The sequence below is a fragment of the Parasteatoda tepidariorum genome, chromosome 1 (genome assembly GCF_982258835.1).
Source record: "Parasteatoda tepidariorum strain Cologne lab strain chromosome 1, Ptep-v5.0, whole genome shotgun sequence".
NCBI lineage: Eukaryota > Metazoa > Arthropoda > Arachnida > Araneae > Theridiidae > Parasteatoda > Parasteatoda tepidariorum.
In genome coordinates, this window is record NC_141755.1 from 122,601,828 (window position 1) to 122,620,021 (window position 18,194).

At 28.2% G+C, this 18,194-nt stretch overlaps 1 long non-coding RNA gene across 1 annotated transcript; it reads right to left on the reverse strand.

Moving 5' to 3' along the window:
- Positions 1-671: 671 nt before the first annotated feature.
- LOC147816855 (uncharacterized) lies at positions 672-17,184 on the reverse strand. The gene is made up of 3 exons (XR_015433147.1): positions 17,087-17,184; positions 13,267-13,438; positions 672-8,852 (listed from the first exon to the last, which is right to left on the reverse strand). It is a non-coding gene; the product is annotated as an uncharacterized LOC147816855 (long non-coding RNA).
- Between the last annotated feature and the right edge of the window lie 1,010 nt (positions 17,185-18,194).

The window sequence follows — 18,194 nt, forward strand, 5'->3', positions numbered from 1 at the left end:
GAACAGTTTGAAACTAGAATTAAACAAATTTAGTGTTTCTCTTATACCATTAAAGCAATTGTGGTGCGCTTGTTTTCCAGCGCAGTCATCCATTGCCAAGAATATTACTGCCACACATATTAGTCTACCAGTTTAGAGGGAGGACCCATTCACACATCCACAAATCGTAATTTTGACTTGAACTAGAGAACGATCAATTTCCACTCAGTACCCACAGAAGTAAGATTTGTTATGGAAACATGGGACTAGTTCGGGAAACATTGGTGACCAGACAGATTTAACGTGCACCAGTCACCATTTAATAATTTCTTCGGTAGGCGGCGATCCAACTCACGATCTTTGGACATGGGCCGAACGCCCTACCGACCAAGCTACCCCTGCCCCCATATGCTTCGTTGCAAATCAGTTAAGCTAAGGTTGTATGTCAAAAACTAGTGTTCAAATATGTTCCTTATAGATATTTAAGGTGACCTCGTAATCTTTAGTTCACCAACATCCTGAGCCACACAGCAAGAATGACATTTAACTTCAAATTTTGCCCAAACTATATATTAGAAAAAAACTTTCTAGTAGAACCGTAAAAATTCCATTTTGTGCGAAAGTATTAAGTACTGGAATTTTTCTAATCTCGATCCTTAATCTGCAAACTAAAACCACACTAAAAACAAAAATTTTTAACTAAAAATTTAATTTATTTTCAATATAAAATACACAGTACAGATAAGATTTTTACAATTTATCTTTTACTATAGTCTAGCATTACAAAAAACTAAAAATCTATAACCAAAATACTTTTATGATATATAGTACAAATATCAGAGTAAAATTTCTTTCAATTACTGTAAAAAGTTTCAAACACTAGTTCAATACAATTATACAATGTAAATATTAACCACTAATTTGTTTCGTTAAACATTTACTACTAATTTGTCCCGGAAAAAATTTAGTATTAAAAATGACAACGTTTTTATTTCGTTTATGATAAATTTTCCACATTATTAAAAAGCAGGTGATTAATAAATAGTATAATATTGTATATTACAACTAGATCTAATAATCCTGATATTGCAACTAAATCTGATATTTTAAATTAAAAGTTTTAGATCTTTGTAAAAGGACTGTTTTGTTGACTAGAGTATTACAGCATGTTATAAAAAAAAATCAAACTTCAGAAATTTTACTAGCAGAGGGGAAGGAATTTCCAAGCAGTTCAAGTTATTATTAAATTTTAAGCCATTAGAATTTAATTTTGATTAGTATAAACTAAACTTTGAAAAAGAGATTTCTTCGATTCATCCAAAGTGAAAATCCTCCTTTCCAAAATGATAGATTCAGTTTCATTAAATTTTAAATCCAAATAAAACGTAGTCTTCTTGCTAATGTAATTGACAGAGTTTACAATGATTCCTTTTAATGTGAATTTGTTCTGTTACTAATTCTATTAAAATAGAAATGTTCGCAATCTAGATATATAAATAAAACCAACTCTGCGATTATGACAACACTTTAAAATTAAGTAAACTCCCAGAAATTCAGAAAAATTTTACATTTTGGTTGCTGATTATTCAAACTTAAGCATTTTTAATATTTCTTTAAAAATATGCAAAACTGATTTGGATTTATTGTAAATATACTAAAGCAATATAGTTCTATATTCAAATTTATACTTTATAGTTTGGTATAAGTTACAACAGGAGTTTTACACCAATAATGTTTTTATATACGCATTAGATTAATTTTAGTGTCACACAATTAATGAGTTTCAAAAATGAAAATACATAAATTTCTTATCCAACACATCAGAGTAGCATCAATATACATCAATGACATTTACATTATGAAAAGTTATAATTTATAAATTCCGTTAGGTACATATTTTATAATATAAGTTTCATTTTATGCTATACACATAGATTACACATTCGATATCTAAGACAAGACTGATTACATAAAGCCTAAAATGCAGTGGAATATACAGTTTAAGTCGATGTTAATTTAGCTGATACAAAATATTTAGGAAAAACTAAAAGTTTAAAATTTGAATAATTGTCGTAAAGTAGAATTAAAAATAGTATTAAAAGTAAATTAAATAAAATGTACACTTTACAAGTTAATGCACGGCATAGGCTTCTCTTGTTTGTAAAAAAATTCAGGTTTCCCAAACACAATTTTAAAATATGCTGATCCAAAAATATTAAAATTGTCCTAAAAATAAAAATTTTTTATCTAATAATAAACCGCTAGTTTAAAGAAATTTCCTAAGTGCTTAGAATTTTGAATAAACAAAACTGTTAAATGCAATTTAATGATACTCACTCAGGTCGGTAACTGAATTTGTTTTCACGAGATTTTAATAAAAGTACGAGTTAATTGTTAAAGTTTTCGTTTTCACAGACACTTTGCTAAAATTTCAAAATCTACAGAAAAGTTTTATTACCATTTTTAGGCCGATTATAAGGTAATATATAGAAAGTACAATAACTTTAATAGTTACGCACTTTTAGCATACAAATCTTAGTTTACCATTTTCTTGAATCGCTTAAAACCAATTTTCATACAACTTAAAAATTAAAAATTTAGTTAATTTTGAATACTAAACATTTTTTTTATCCAGCTCTCACTTCCTTAATTTCTAAGTTACAATATATCACTTTGACGTCTTAAATTTCTTAACGAAAAGAGTTCTAAATTAAAGTATAACTGCTGAGAGTTTTTACGTACGGCAACGTGCACTAGGGAATCAAACTTTCGAAACTGCTGAACGAGTGTGGACGTCGAAGAGGGCCGTCTACCGCTACCATTTCTAACTCCACACTTGTGTAGGACAAAAAATTTCGAAATTTTTGAACAATTTTTTTTTTTTTGTTAGCGCTATATCAATCTCCAAATCAAACAGAAAGATTTCAAAGAATTAATAGTAATTAAGTTAATAGTGTTTAGAAGTCTACGAATCTCAATAAAGTTTAAAAATATGATTTTAGTAGCGCAGAAAATTTTTGGTTACTCTTTCTAAAAATGTCAAATTGCGATTGTAGATTTGAGTAATGCACCGATGATTAATTTATTCAGTATTCCTGTTACCAAATTAACGGTTAATATTTTGCGTGCGTGCGCGTGTGATACTACTTTCGCTCTAACCCCTCCCCTCCCTTCAAGAAGTGTTCTCGTGTTTCGATTTAAATTAAAAATCATGATCGTCCTGCAATTGTTTTCCAGCTGTTTATTTTTTAAAATTTTGCTTATCTGTCAGAGCAAGCTACGTTTGCGTAAAAAAGTACTTGAACGTATAACTTCAATTTCACTGTCATTAAAATTTCGGCCAAATTGTATTTAAAAAAGATATAACTCGTACACTTTTATTGAAAAAAACATTGCCTATCCATCTAAGAAAAAAAACTGTTCTACATACCATATTTTACTTTTAAACTAAAAACTTAATATCTAGGCAAAACTGAAAATTTAGTAAACCAAAATTTTCGGAAAAAATTTTATAATTTATTTTGCGAAATTTTCTGCACAACGTTAATTAAAAAAATTTTTTTAACTCAATTCTGCATAATGTTTGGTGCTTTATAGGAGTTTAAGGAAACTAATTCCACCACTGAAGCAACAAGTTAATGTTAGATGTTAAGTTAGGGTAAGTTAAGTGATTAGTAAATTAGGAATTATTTTGTTACTTCAGCAGCAAAATTAAGTTACATTAAACGTCCTAAAAATTATAAAAATTTGCTAAACAAGAAATTTGGAATTTTATTTGTCTTTAAATATAAAGCACTAAAAAAAATCTCGATCATAAAAAATTTGTTAACCTGTTGAAATTCCCCCAACACGTTAATGTCTACAACTTTTTTAAAATTATCCGGATAATATATCCCGACTTTTAAATATTAAAGTAACTGCTTGTTTTTACATGAATTTTTTAAATTTTATATTCGGCAATAACTACATAAGTCATATAAACCTTGGCATGAGAGTTCGTATATTAATTATTTTAACTGCAAGTCAAAGTATGTAGAACAGTAAAAATATGTTAAATTAATTATATATTTTTCAAATGTATTTAGAGAATTAAATTAAATGTATTAAATTACTGAAATTTGGATTTAAAGTAATATCGCACATTATAATTTGTGTGTGTGTTCACTGCCCTTTTTTAAGTTTATTTCAGTCTAGCTTTCGATTCAAAGTTATGAATCCGTGAAAAGTGCAGAGGAGGATATTTTGAAATTTTATTTCTCACAATTCTGGTGTATTGATTTTTGTGTGGATCCGTTTAAATTTCGTTAAAGGGATTTGATTTACAAAACTTAATGCATCAATAAAGAAGAAATGAGACCTGTCTGCGAATTTGTTTAGAGATTTTATTCTTTAATGCTCCAGCATGAATACTAAAAGTTAATTTAAATAGTTTGTGAACTACTGTAAAACAAATATCATAAATTGTGCAATTAGAGATAGTAACAACTGTTTAATTTAAGAGTTTTTGTATTTAAGTAACTTTTTAGAAGTTTGAACGTCAGTTTTTTCTTAACATTAAATTATATAATAAATTAAATCAAATAAATATAAATTTAAAAAATTTAAGCTTAGATCATTCTAAAGCACTCCAGCATTGTAGTACCGAAACTATAGTACGACCTTTTCTACATACTTTTATTTACGATTTATTCACTTTAGTTCACATTGTCTAAAGCAAATTCTATTCTTTTTGGTAATTATCATATAACTTAATTAAAATTTAGTTTATTTTGAATACTGAACATTGTTTTTTATCCAGCTTTTACTTCAATTTCTAAGTTACAATATCTCACTTTGAAGACATAAATTTCTAAACATAAAGAACGTTCGAAATTAAAGTACGTCAGAGCGGAGAGTTTTTACGTACAGCAACGTACAAGTGGGGAAGAGGGAGCAGACCTGCCGCCTACCGCTACCAATTCGAACTCCACACTTGCTCAGAAATTTCAAAACTTTCCGTCTTACGCAAGCTTTTATGTTAGCGCTATATCAATCTCCAAATCAAACAGAAAAATTTCGGAAAATTAATAGTAATTAAATTAATAGTGTTTAGAAGTCTACGAATCTCAATTAAGTTTTAACCTCGAATTTAGTAGCGTAGAGAATTTTCCGTTACTCTTTTTTAAAAATGTCAAATTGCGATTGTAGATTTGAGTAATGCACCGATGATTAATTTGAACTAACAGTTAATATTTGGAGCGCGAATGATACTACTTTCGCTCTAAACCCCCTTCATGAAGGTCTATACAACTGTGTATAATCCTGGTTTTTCGATTTAAATTAAGAACAGTAATCGTCCTGTAATTTGGCTGTTTATTTTATAGAATTTAAGCTTATCTGTCAAAACTGACTACGTTTGCGTAAAAAGTACTTAAACGTTTAACTTAAATTTCACTGAAATGAAAATTTCGGTCAAATTGTATTTTAATAAATATAACTCATACCTTTATTAAAAAACATTGCCTACCTATTCTAGTAGTACACAATTTCAACTTAACATCTCAGGCACACAGATTTCCAGAACAGGTAGTCTTAAAACATTACTACAGAATTAAACGACATAAATGATTGATCATTCGTCAACTGATCTCATGCTGGGATTGAGCTACGAAACTGGAATAGAAAAAGAGCAGTAATTTCCTAAATATAGCCTAGCGGCCTTAATTCGATCAAATTTTCAATGTTTAAAGAGAGCAGGCACATTTTAAAAATCAATTTAACTGTTATGAAATTTTATATAACCAGAGCTTATTCTACTTCCCATTACATAATATACTAGCTCATAATAACTTTGTTCAGCCTTTTAGAAATTTTGAAAACTTTGGGAAAACTTTAATAAAAGCATTTTCATAGCTTTTCATATTAAAACGCAGCAATCTGTTTTAATACAAATCCTTATTTTTTTTAAAAAAATTATAGAGATTTAAGACAGAAGACAGTATAATTCATTGATTGCTAATAATGCTTTAAATTTTAGACTGGATTCTTTCTGCAGAGTTGAAAATAGTAAAAATCTGTATATTAGAGGAAAATATGGTATCTGACGAGGGGTGCAGACAATTAAGAAAATGTGTAGTCCTTGTAGACAGCTATATTTGCATTTTGTTTTATATGTGCTTCTTATAATTGTTTAATATTTTGTTTTTACCCTTTCTTTTTAAGAATTTTAGAGCTTTAGTGAAAATTCCGTACTACACTTAAAATTAACTAATAAAACTTTAAGATAGAACTGCATTTTTATCTTGAAACTGTTTTCAACGCTTAAAAATACTCAAAATATTACATCAGACAAGATATTACGTAGATGCAATTTGAAAAAATCACAAACAATTAGGAAAGGTACAAAATGTACTACACCTTCACGATAATAAATTTGTAAACTTTCAAGTATTAGTTTCTTTAAAGAGAATCATTTCATTTAATTATATTTAAAAATTTACGATTTCTTAATAAGCCTTAAAGGTTTTTAAACTGCTGTTTAGTATTTTATGAAGGAATTCACTATTTTGTGTTCGTAAAAAAAAAAGAAAAAAAAATTAAAAAAAAAAAAAAAACTGTTCTACATGCTACTATTTTACTTTTTTTAGAAAGAAAAACTAAAAATTTAGGCAAAACGGGAATATTATTAAACCAAAAGTTTCGAGAAAAATTACATTTTATAGTTTTTGAAAAATTCTTTATACCGTTAATTTTAAGTCTTTTTACTCAATTCTGCATAATATTTGCTGTTTTAGGGGAATTTAAAGAAACTTATTCCACTACTGAAGCAGCAAGTTAGTGTTAGATGTAAAACGTTAAGGTAAGTTAAGTGATTAGTAAATTACGGATTATTTTTCTACTTCAGCAGCAAAAATAAGTGACATTAAACTTCCCTGAAAATTTGCCAAACAAAAATATTTGAATTTTATTTTTCTTTAAATATATAAACGTTACAGCCTTTAAGTACTTTAACAAAAAATATTCATTCATAAAAAAAAAATCAGTTTAGTAAGTTGTGAAAATTTTTCCCCTCTTCTAACTCGTAAATGGCTACAACTTTTTTAAATTATCCAGATAATACATCCAGACTTTTTAACTATTAATGTAAAAACAAGCAGTTACTTCGATAACAATTTTAATTTAAATTTTATAATCGGTCTTAACTACACTAAGTCTATATAAACCTTTGCATGACATGAGAGTTCGTATATAAATTATTTTAACTGCAAGTTAAAGCATGTAGAACAGTAAAAATATGCTCAAATATACAATTTAGAAAACCTAAAATTTGAAGTCCTGTTTTCCTTTTAATGAGCACCTTTATAATATCTCCCTCTGCTTAGAGTGTAAAACATTCCTCTATTAAGTTAAGACTGAATTCCTTCCTTTGTTTTTCAAAAAATTACTTAGCTATAAATCTAGTTTTGTACATGAGAGGTAAATTTATATTACAGTATACAAATAATATTTTTTTTTTCAATGTATTTAGAAATTTAAATTAAATTTATTAAATTTGTATTTAGAATAGTATAGTACATTATGACTTGTTCACTGTCAAGTTTATGATTCCAAGTTATGAATCAGTGAAAAGTGCAGGGGTGGAGGATATTTAGAAATTTTATCTCTCACAATTTTGGTGTATAGAGTTTGTGTGGATCCGTCTAAATTCAGTTAAAGAGATTACAAAACCATTAATGCATCAATAAAGAAGAAACGAGACATGTCTGCGAATTTGTTTAGAGATTTTATTTGAATGTTCTAGCATGAATACTAAAAGTTAATTTAAATAGTTTGTGAACTACTGTAAAACAAGGTTCATAAATTAAGCAATTAGATATAGCAATAACTGTTTAATTTAAAAAATTTTGTATTTAAGTCCCTTTTTCGAAGTTTGAATGTCGGGTTTTTGTTAAATTAAATTGTGCCAAAATTTACGCTCCAAATAAATACAAATTTAGAAAATTTAAGCTTAGATCATTCTAAAGCATTCTAGCATTGTAGTACCGAAACTATAATACGAATATTTCTACACACTTTTATTTACGATTTATTCACTTTAGAATTTGCTTTATACAATGTGAACTATTCTTTTTGGTATAGGAGTTCCCGATTGAAAACCCCATTCTACTTCACGCTAATATGAGCCAAATTTCCCCTCGTAAAAGAATAAACTAAAGTTCGAATTTAAACTTTTTTTTATAACGGAATTTTTAAGCATTCTAAAAAAATATAGTTGACAAATTTTCTTGGTACAAGGTGAATGTCTAGTACAAATGTTTTAAATTACTGGTATCATGGCAGCGACAGTTTTTTAAAAAAATGGAGTGATACAATAAAGTTAAACGACGAGAACAGTTTAGAGTTTAGGAAAACTGCGTGCCTGAGAAAGATAGAAATATGGCAGATAATTCTTTTGCATTTAACAGAAATGTACCTGAAACATTTTGCTAGAAATTTTGAAAGTTTGCGCAGAAGGCTTAAAAAGTAAATCTTCGTAAGAAAATTAAGACTAAAACTTTCTCGAATACCTTAAATTCTAGCAAAAGTTTTTTTAAAATATTAAAGCCAAAATCTAATTTTTTTAACCTAGTATTTTTATCAATCATAAACTTTTACATAGTTAATTTACTTTTCAAAAACAAGAGAAATTATTATAGATAACAGATCTAAGATAACATCTTACAGATAACAATGAAATTTGCAATGAAAAGCACCGAAGATACGAGACCAGTCAATAGAACATAAATAAATGTTGAAGACCTGAATACTGCTATTGTGACAGAGGTGTAGCAGAGAAATCGCCATGAGTTTATTGTAGAAGGAATACATGAAACCAGTAGTTCCTATCTGCCATTCTGAAAACAAAAATATTTGTTACTTCTTAAGCAAGGAAAAAATGCTAAATCCTTAAAATTAGTGATCTCAAATCAAAAAATTGTGGCTACGACTTTATATTTAGGTGTAGTGAAGCGCCATACATACTTCTATTGATCTAGATGTTTCCGTACATCAATAATGCTCTTTTACAACACTTTCAGTAAAGTTTATCATTTGTAGCTGTTTTACTAAAATTTGTAATTTCCATAAGAGGACGCCATGTCGCGGAATAAAATTTTACTTATTACGATAAGGTATAAAGCAATAGTCATTCATTTAGAATGTACGTATACAATATTTCTTAAAATTCGTTAAGGAAACACAATATTCAGAAGGCTTGAATCCAAAGCAAATAGAAATAGAATTATTTCTTTTACAGATTTATCTAAATTTTCTGAGAAAATTTAGATATAACTAGAAACGAACTTGTTTTTGTGGAATGTTTAACAAAGTGGAAATCGAACTTCTTTTAAACAAAAAATGTCAATTATTTGAGAATTTAAAAACTTACAAGATTTGTGAAAATATTCCTGAATGGAATGAGTTTGGTGACATCATTTATTGATTTCAAATTATATCTTTTAACATTTATATGAACTCGCGATTTGGTATTAACTAGAAATAACGCAATTTTAAGAATTTTTCATCATATTCGGGTAGATATTACACGAGTGTTTACAAAAGAAAATATAACTTGGATTTTGCTAAATTTATGTAAAAAACTGATGAAAAGGGACCCTTAAGCCAATGTAACATAGGGGTAAAATTCATCTATCATTTGCTTCTTTATGTGATACTTATAAAAATTGTGTAAGATTGGACATAAAACAAATCTTGAAAAATTTAAATAGACGTGGAAATTCTAATTGAAAATTTCTTAAAACTTAATTCAACACTCCGTGTTATATGTTAAGAAATTTACTGATTTTTTGCACCATTTAAATTTAATAATTAAAAATATTTAGACCAGGTTTGACAAGATTTCACACAGTATTACACAAGGTAAAAGGAGTTCTAGTTCAAAACACTTCCGTCTAAAACTAAATTACAAAATATAAATTAAGCATTATAAGCGAGATTTCTGTCTTAAGCTTTAAAATGGCTCTGGGTATAAAGCGTTAGCCTATAAATATGATTCCAACTTTGCATCGTATAGCAGGGGTGGCCAACCTGCGGCTCACGAGCCACATGCGGCTCTTTGAAGGATTATTTGTGGCTCTCGATAAATGTACCGTAGTTCCCTTCTCATCTTTGTGCTATTATATTTTAATATTTTTCTGAATCCATTTGTATAGGTGAGTTGTCCATTTCCAATATAATTATGAACCCAAAAGCATCTGAAGAATTAAAATTAATAAAGATGCAAGATCAGAGCTCTACAATTAAAATATAAAACGACCAGAATCGAAGTATCTAGAATTAAAAAAAGACTGTTCCGAATATTGAAATAATTAGACAAGCAATGTACTTAAGTGAATCATTTTATTTCACTTCAAAATTCGTGAAATCCAAACACCGAACAGTATTAATTAACAAGCATCTCAAAGAATTACTGAGAAGTGCTGTCACCAATTATTCACTAAATTTTAAAGAATTATCAAAAGTAAAATAAATGTGTTTATAATTTTTAAATTCACACATATTTTGTACTTTTATGCATATGTTTTCAATGAATATAATTTCAGCTGAAAAAATTTTTAATACCTTTTTATGCATACCTTTTAAATACGTATTTAATAGCAGCTCGCGAAAAATTTTAAATTTTGAAAAATGGCTCTACTATCAAGGAGCTTTGCCACCTCTTGTATAGTGTAAAGTTAACTATGCCGATTCTTATGTGTACCTTATGGACTGTAATTATAAGTTATGCTGTTACTGAATTTTTAAAAAATATGGCGTCTACTTTACACCAAGTTCTTGGTTCTCAGCCCTGGGGGTTTAAAGTCACCTTGCCCTCAGGCTAACCGTGGAAGGTTCTTTTGGTCTTCCTCTCCATGTAACACAAATGCGGGTTAATTCCATCAAAAAGTCCTCTACGAAGGCCCCCCCCCTTCCAATACTTGATCCAAAAGTTCCCCTGTCTTCTAGATTCGGTTCAAAATTAAAAGGCTGCGTAGTTGAACATTACTAGTCGTAAACCCAAAAATTGGATCTGCTGTTCAATGACGGTTATACAGTATAAAATTAAAATAAGCTTTAAAATTTCTCATGAACTACTAAGTGTGGGAGTCTTAAGCATATCCAATAGAAACTAATTCAAAAAGAGTTATATTTGTTTACCTTAACTAGATTCTTATTCTCAAGGTGAAGCATTCGTAAAAACATTTTGTAAATATTTAATATTTCAATATAATATTCTTTTATATAATAAATTTTATATATTTGTCAATGGTCAATATTTTGAGAATATCGCAGAATCAAATATGAACACATAAAATTTTATAAACATAACTTTAAAAGAACGTCTAACTGTGGAATCACCCTTTCAAAATTAATTTAGTTTTATTTTCCAAAAACCTTTCGGGCACGTTAAAAACTGTTTACTGACCAATTAATCAACAAATCTTAAAATTGAATAAGTGAATTATTCAACGTTTGTGATTCAATAATCACCCAAACTGTGTTTAAATAATTTTTTACTAACCATTTAATATACAAACATAGAAATCATTATTTTCGTATAAACTAATACACAAGTCAATCAATAGCAAATTTTAAAAGCCAAACTGAAAAAAAAAATTTAAACCTATTTTTAAAAAATTTAAAATTCTAATAATTTAGACATAATAAAGAAATAAACTATGCTGCCAGTTCATGGAAAGTTGAACAATTAGTCAAATTATAGATTTTTCAACTTAGCAAAAATATTTCAAAATTTGGGTTGAGACTAAAATTTACCAGTATTTGCAAATTAAAAGAGAATGCAGATTAATTGTTTGGAGCTTAAATTTATGAATGTTTATAAGCTAGATAGGGGATTTTTAAAAGTTTTAAAAAGAATTCCTTCAAATAATTTTAAATTTAGATCGAATAACTAAGTTCTCGATGCGACTATCAGCACCTTATTTTTATGCCTCCTAAATTATCAAGATGAAACTTTATAAATTTAATTTATACGAGTTTCTTCACTCTATTTCGAGTAATAGAATCTATGTAATATCCACAAACAATTATATTTAACGATCTCGAATATTTATGGACCAATAATTTATAATAATTTATATAAAAGTATTTTCAGATAATACTTATCAGTTTTAAAAAGTTAAATAACGTTAAAAAAATTTGTCATTTTAATTTTAAACATACTTAGAATTTAAAGGCAGCCGACTTGCATAATTTTTTTATTTTTAGGAGTTTAAAAAAAAAGATAAGCTTTATTTGAAAATAAGTATGACAGATCAATTTTGCAAAATTTTAGGTTTTCGAAATAAATTTTAGGTCTTTCTGGAACCTCTAAAAATTACGAATTACGCCCTAAAAATATTTTATATAATTTATTATGATATATAATATAATATAATATTTTATATAATTTATATAATATAATATATAATATTTATAATATTTTATATAACATAAGATGAACATAGAATGTAGATCAGTGGTTACCAACTGGCGGCCTGCCAAGCGTTTTTTTTGTGGCCCGTGAACTGAAATATTAGTTGTCCTTTTTTGCGAACAATTTTCGTAAAAAATTTATATGGGTTTCAAGTACTTTGCTTTGTTAAAAAACCTAGTTTCTTCGTTTCTGTGAAATTTAATATGCCAACGGTGCAAAAAAAAAAAAAAAAAAAAAATTTAAGTCAAAAATCTACTTATTTTAATTTGTAATTAAATACTTTCGTTTTCTACAACATGATAAAAATCTGACAGTAATATTTAGTGTTGCTTTAAACGTAAAATGAGTCCTATATAAAATTTTGATAAAGTTGCGGCCATCCATTTGACTGATGTTTTTAATTACGGCCTTCGGCCTCAAGTAAGTTAGAAACCCCTGATGTAGACGGAATTTTCTCCACACTTGAAAACCCAACGTCAACCTAGATTTAAGGTTTTAATATAGAAGGCTGTTTTCCAAGGTTTTGGATTAGGGTAATGAGCATAGAATAGAGTAGATTGTCACAGATCTAGTTTTGAGGTTAGAAGGTTTACACGTAAACCACATAACAAACCTTTTCAGGTTTACATTAAAAGGTTTTTTCTGAGTGAAAATAAACATTGATATTTGGGATTAATTTTTAATTACCCTGTATTTAACGTTTGCACTCTTTGAAAATTTTTAAGTGTTATAGTGACAGCCCTAATTCCTCAAACTGGAGAAAGAAGTTTATCATAAGAACGTAAAAGGTATCCAGGGTTAAAATATAAGTTATGTAGGAAAAAAAAACTCACCCTTTTCTTCATATGCACTTCAGAAGCATTTCCAGCCAAATATTTTCATTGTCTAGTCTCCAGATAAACCCAAACATCTAGCCGAATATTTCCACCATCATTATTGTAGTCGCATCTCCAGATATATTCTCCATAAAACCACATCCATTTTCCATGTAACCTGGATGAAAATCTGTAAGAGATTGTGATATTACCTTAAAAAACTAAAATTAAAAATACTTAAAAACGTCTTAAAGAGAGGTCAACATTTTTAACTGGTCAAAAGATTGAGTCTTCTAAATCTATGTAATTAGTATAAAAATACAAAATCAGAACTTTTCGAACATTTGAAAAACTAAATAAAAATTTGCACTAATATTAATCTCCAAGTTTCAATAAAGTTTATTTTATATATATATATTTTTTTTAAGAAGTCCTAGCATTACCACCACAATTATTGCCAAAAAATTTTCAAATTGTTTCTTATTGTTGGCTTGCGTCGCACTAGAGCTGCACAATTTGCTATTGGCGACGGTCTGGGGAACATACCCGATTAGGATCCAAAGACTCCCAATCTCCAATTTTTGGATGGCTCTGCTTCGGTAGCCAGACGACCAGCGCGAAGTCTTGCACCTCTCGGTAGAACAGTTTGACGAGGACTTTTTGTTCTATTGGAAACAGTGTCTTGACGATCAGTTCACTGCGAGACTTGATAATTTGTAAAATATGTTTTGATACATTAATACGAAGCACGAAGTTATTATTAACCTTTTTGGAACTGAACGCTGCAATTACCTGAATTTAAAAACGAAACATGACGTAAAATAGGCAAATAACCAGACTTCAAAATAATGGCAGAAATGAGATTTATAAAGTCGTAAGGGAGACAATATTTCTAGAAATTCGATTAATGAAGCTTAAATTGCCTTTAGTTTTTAATTATAAAAAAGTAGTAAACTTTGGATAGAGTAGGATAATTTTTTTATTGTGTATTTCCTTGTATTTTGGTCACAAATACAAAATGCGCTAGACTTGCATGGCATAAAATTGTCTTTCATTGTAATTAAAATTCCCGACCTACGAAGAGCTGGCAAACTTAATTATTGTACGAAAAGTAATACAGTTTAATTATTTCTCTATTTTCAAGTTTAATTATTAAGCATGAAAAAAAAGCTTTAAGTTAAAAATTTGAAATGAGTCGAAATGCTTGGCAGAAAAAATGTTAAAACACTAAATGAGAAGTAGTAAACAATAACATTACCTACATTGTCAAACAAAATGAAACTACCAAGAGTGGTGGATAAATTGTAAAACATATAGATTCCTAGCAAAAAAATGACTATTGCATTTAGAAGGTCCGTATGTGCTGTATACGAAACTAATGGTTGCTGGTTATTAATACTACAAAAACTTAGATTTAGGAATACTATTTTCTAACAATACTGCTATCACAGCAACAAGGGAAAATTTTTTTTTAAAATTAAATAAATTTTCCTTTCATAAAAAAGCATTGAACTAAATAAAATAAGACTAAAATTTTTTATAAAATATTGATTCGGAGTAATAGGTTAAAATATTAGGATATAAACAGTTTTTTTTTAAGAAAAAATATTTTGCAAATAAATTATTTAACCTTACGCTTAAAAAGAATCAAAAGCTAGAAAATAAGAAATTAGCATCGATTTTCTCTTTAGAATTTTTGCAAAAACATTTTCGTATGGAATGATAAAATTTGAAAAAAAAAATTATAAAACTGTAACATAAAATTCAGTAAATTGATAACGTATCTCAAACGCTTTCAAGGATTCTAAAAATTAAGTATTATAGCTACTTCATATTATTAAATCCTGAAATACGATGCACATTTCAACACTAGCAATTAATATTAGGAATAAATATTTCAAGCACAACAAAGCGTTTAGGTGAGTTTACCTAGGGAAACAATAAAGTGCTACGTGTAACTATTTATTGACTACTTATTTTATAAAGTAAATAATGCACTAACAATGCATTAAAAGTAAATAATGCACTCTTATATAGGTTTAAAAAAAACTGCGTGAAATTACTTCCGGCTGCTGGGTTTTGCTTAATTAGTGAAATTTCACATGGACAGTCTCTTTATACAGTTTTCAATGATCAATATATTTTGAAAATATCGCAGAAACAAATATGAAAGCATAAAACTTTATAAATTTAAAAAAGTAAGTATAGCTGCTGAATCACCCTTTCAAAACTAGCGTAGTTTTAATTTCCAAAAACCTTTCTGACACGTTAAGAAACTATTTACTAACCAATTAATCAACAAATTATAGAAATTGAATAAGTGAATTACTCACTTAACGTTAATCACCCTAACGGAATTTAAATCATTTTTTACTAACCATTTAATATACAAACATTAGAATTCATTATTTTGGTATAAACTAATACGTAAATTTATCAATAGCAAATTTTACAAGTCAAATCGGAAAAAAGGTAACTTTAAACCTATTTAAAAAATTTTAAAATTCTAATAATTTAAACATAATGTAAAAGAAACAAACTTTGCTGCCAGTTCTTAGAAAGTTAAAATATTTGTCAAATTAAAGACTTCTCAACTGAGCAAAAATATTTTAAAGTTTGGGTTGAGACTAAAATTTACCAGTGTTTGAAACTAAAGAAAAATGCCGATTAATTGTTTGAACTTTGGAATTTAATTGTATGGAATTTATGAATGTTTATAAGCTTGATAAAGAGGTATTTATAAGCTTTTCTCAAGGACTTCTTCAAATAATTTTAAATTTAGTACGAATAATTAAGTTCTAAATGTGACTATTAGCACTTTATTTTAATCTTAAATTATTAAAATGAAACTTCATCAATCTAATTTATACGAGATTTTTCATACTATTTAGAGTAATAGAAGCTGTGCAATATCCAACAACAATTAAATTTAATGAACTGAAATATTTATTGGCCAATAATTCAGAATTTTTATAAAAGAATTTTTTAGGTAATAGACTAGTACTTATCAGTTTTAAAAAGTCAACGTTAAGAAAATTCGTTCATTTTAATCTTTTGCTTAAAATTTAAAGGTTACTGATGTGCATAATTCTTTTATTCTTAGGCGTTGGAAAAAATAAAGTAACAGATTTTTGAAAAATGTATGACAACTCAGTTTTACAAAATTTTAGGTTTTTGAAATAAATTTTAGGACGCTGTGGAACCTCTAAAAATTAAGAATTACGCCCCAAATATTTTAAATAATTTCTTATGAGTTCACAGTCACCAGACCGAATTATGCAGTTTTTACTTTACGCATTTGAAGCAAATTACATTAGTTCCTAAAGTAAAAAACTAAAGTTCATGATAAAAATACTCAAATAAGATTCCACTGAATCAGAAAAAAAAAATTGTACAAGGAAATCAGTTTTAAAAACATATTGCAAAACATATTGCAAGTTTGAAGATCACCACTTGCTTATTTTTATAATTTATTTTTTGTCAAACAAGTCAGCGTTGAGTGATTGAAATTTATATAAATTATAGGATAATTCAAAATGAATATAGCGATTACAAACAGCTATAACTATTTAATCAAAAATAATTTATCGATATGGTTAACACAGAATGTGAGGTGACGCAGAATCCTGCGCATGCGCGAGTTCATAAGTGAAAATAGAGAGTCCCGTGCAGAAAGTATTCCAAGTTTTAGAATTTGCCATTTAGTTATCACAGTGTAGAGAAGATTTCGCCAGCGTTACAATCAAGAACCTCCAAATTAAAACATACGCAGATGGCATAATATGTTCGAAGAAACGGGAAGTTTGTGCAAAGGGAAAAATAGCGGAAGGCCACCTACCTCAGAATGTTTGACAAGAAAGGACTACCGCCTAGATGGGGTCTAGGTGACCAAGGGAAGTTGCATAGAAAAATCTGGTGCATTTATACAAAATGTTGAAACTCCTTCTAGATTCTGTGTAAATTTTATCTATACTTTTTCATTAAATATTTATAGCCGCTTGTAAGAGCTTATATTATTTTCGAACTACCCTGTATTTAACGTTTGGAACCTGAAGATTATTAAGAGTTATAGTAACAACCCTAATTCCTCAAACTGAGGAAATTTTATCATTAGAATGTAAAGGTATCCAGGGTTAAAATATAAGTTATGTAGGAAAGAAAAACTCGCCTATTTCTTCATATACACTTTAGATGCATATCCAGCCAAATATTTTCATTGTCTCATCTCCAGATAAACCTACATATCTAGCCGAATATTTCCAGTCATTATTGTAGTCGCATCTCCAAATAGAGTAGGTCTTTCCAGCATGTAGGCAAACTATTCCACCATCATTATCGTAGTCGCATCTCCAAATAGAGTAGGACTTTCCATGCATTTAGGCAAACGTTTCCACCATCATCATTGTAGTCGCATATCTAGATATATTCTCCATAAAACCAAATATTTTCCATGTAATCTGAATGAATATCTGTAAGAGGTTGTGATATTACTTGAAAAAATTGAAAATACTTAAAAACGTCTTAAAAAAGAGAAACATTTTGAACTGTTCAGAAGTTTGAGTTTTCTAAACCTACGTAATTAGAATAAAAATACAAAAATCAGAACTTTTCGAACATTTGAAATAAACTAAATAAACATTTGCTCTGATATTAAACTTCAATAAAGTTTTAAAAAAATTTTTAGTCCTTCCAGCATTACCCCCACAATTATTGCCAAAAAGTTTTCAAATTGTTTCTTGTTGGTTTACGTCGCACTAGAGTTGTAGACTATTGGTAACTGGTCTAGAACACATCCTTGAGGAAGATCCAAAGAAATGTCATCACAATTTTGATCCTCCGCAGAGGGGATAGCTCCCCTGCTCGATAGCCAGCCAACCTGCATACAAAGACTAGCACTTTTCGGTAGAGCAGTTTAACGAGGACAAATACCGCACACTGTCTCTTTG